The sequence below is a fragment of the Aythya ferina genome (assembly GCF_964211825.1).
Source record: "Aythya ferina genome assembly, chromosome: 4".
NCBI classification, from domain to species: domain Eukaryota; kingdom Metazoa; phylum Chordata; class Aves; order Anseriformes; family Anatidae; genus Aythya; species Aythya ferina.
The window spans coordinates 65,008,223-65,010,908 of record NC_140300.1 but is presented as its reverse complement, the minus strand read 5'-3'; positions in this window follow the sequence as shown (position 1 = coordinate 65,010,908).

Here is a 2,686-nt window from a genome sequence, read left to right as displayed (position 1 = left end):
ACCGGCTTAAGCCGAGGCCGGGGAAACTCCTCCCTCGGCGGCCGCCCCCTCAGCGCCGCCGCCATGTTGGGGGCCGCCCCGGCAGTGCCCGTCCCCTGCTTTTTCCCCGTAGCTCGGCATGGAGCCCCCCTTCCTCGCCTGTGAGGAGACATTAGTTCATCCCTGGGTGCAGAGGGACCCCTAGTGTAGCTTTGCGGCTCGTGCTCTCGTGCATTCACAGAATTTTTTGAACAGAATTCGTTGAACTTCGCAGCGTGAGCAACAGGCGGATAAACGGCAGGAGGAGGGAGGGCAGCTGCTGAAGTGCATGTTTCGCACACATCGCTGTGAACATGGCAATGTACATTTGTGCCTTTCTGTAAAACACTAGGACATCCAATGAGAGATGCAACAGATCACAGAATCACAGAATTTCTAGGTTGGAAGAGACCTCAAGATCATCGAGTCCAACCTCTGACCTAACGCTAGCAGTCCCCACTAAACCATATCCCTAAGCTCTACATCTAAACGTCTTTTAAAGACCTCCAGGGATGGTGACTCCACCACTTCCCTGGGCAGCCTGTTCCAATGCCTCACAACCCTTTCGGTAAAGAAGTTCTTCCTAACATCCAACCTAAAACTCCCCTGGCTCAACTTAAGCCCATTCCCCCTCGTCCTGTCACCAGGCACGTGGGAGAACAGACCAACCCCCACCTCGCTACAGCCTCCCTTGAGGTACCTGTAGAGAGTGATAAGGTCGCCCCCGAGCCTCCTCTTCTCCAGGCTGAACAAGCAGATGGATGGGCTTCTCCTCAGATGGGAGGCTGAGGACACTTGGTTTGCCTAGTCTGGAGAAAAGAAGGCTAAGAGGCAACCTCACTGCACTCCACAGCTTTCTGAGCTTTGCAACATGAAATGTGAATCTTTATCAGCCATTAATACAAGTGTCCTAGTCATTTTGTAGGAACAATGGGATTGGATGCGTTTTAATTATGGTTTGAAGGATCAGACCAAGCAGGAGGATCCACTTCTGACACAGAGCAGCACACCCACAGTCACCAGTTGAAGACCAAACCTAAACCAGCTCTATCGGGGCAGACTGAAGGTCTGTCTAGTCAGGGCCCAGTAGAGACCACTGAAGATGAGACTGTACAGGTCTCATTCCCACTGCTAGTGCCCATTATGTGAATTTCCCAGCACAGAGCAACGTCCTGCCTTCCTATGAAATGATGGCAGTAGTTTGCATCACAACACGCTGAACAGCAAACCAACTTTAGTAGCACTGTTTTACATTATTTGAGCTACTTCGAAGGATCACTTTCTTACATCATAGCAATAATTTTATTAATTGCAAAAATGATGAGGAAAAAAATTGAGATAGTTTTCCAATTATGCTCTCTTAATGTGGGCTAGACTTCATACGAAATATTTAATTTTCACTGTCCTTAATCTGACACCCATTTATATGTACTCTAAAAAATAGTAAATGGGTACTTTATATTACAGTCTTATTATTTAAGGGAAACTACCCAAAAGTGACAATTTAGAAGCAATCTACCTTCAAAACACACATGCCACTCTCTTCTTTGTAAAAGTCTGTAATGTGAATAAGTGTTGAAGTATAAGAATAAGAAAATAAGTAAAGTGTTGTAAGCGTTAAACTGTTATCTGAGTTTTGCATATCAGCTTTTAATCATGGTGCTGAAACTAAAGCCTGAGGCAGGTCCAACATCAGTCCACAAGTCAGGGTCCAAGTCAAGGATTTGGGGACCAGTCCTCCTCAAACAAAATTCAGGGCAGGAGGGAGGGACCAGGATTAAACTCAATTAGAGGAGCCCCTGTAACCATGGGCAGGGTGTAGACAAAGGCCCTAGGTGAGGCTGGTCATAAACATTCATGGCCATCAGTGCAGTCTGGGCCAAGAACACTTCAGAAGAGAATTCATATTCAAGGACAGGAATAGAAGTTATTGAAACTCAAACCCATAAGCAAAATCCATTAGTGTTACAGAGTCAGCTCTAAGCAGCCTGTAGCACATAAACGACACGTGCTATTCTAATATGCTATGTCAGGATGTAAGTGTTGCTGCTTATGAGTTCTGTTTTCAGTAAGTGCTTTTATCAAGGCTGTGTTTACAATGAGGCAAGTTAAATTCTCAGACGCTATGCAAGACAATGTTTTCTGCACTCCACCACCATCAGTCCCATTAATGATCCTTCCTGAAATAAACATGCCACTGCATCAGTAGTTTTCGCTATGGGTGAAGCGATTCATGGCAATTAATGTTTAATTTACTGTGGGTTTTCAGTTTTCATTAAGCCTCCTTTGTGCTAGTTGTGTTTCTATGAGGGTGTGGGTTTAGATTATTTATTTATTTATTTATTTATTTTCGTTGTTCTTCTTTATGTAGAACATGGAGTGGAGACAACTCCTGCTGCAGTATTTAATGAAAAGGTTTAGCACTGAAAAAATGTCAAAGAGCTTGAAGGCTGTTTCAATGGCTGAAGGAAAAAAAGTAGGATTCTTTACATCCTTGCTAATAGAGTCTGACAGATGGTAAAATTATGCCAATATCATGTTTTCAGGTGACCAAAGTCACAAAAAACATTGATTAATGTCTTCTGACTGCCCAAGTGAGCTAGCAATGGTAACAGCCAGGTAGGTAACAGAGATGATTAGAGCCCAAAATAACAGCCCCAAATAATTG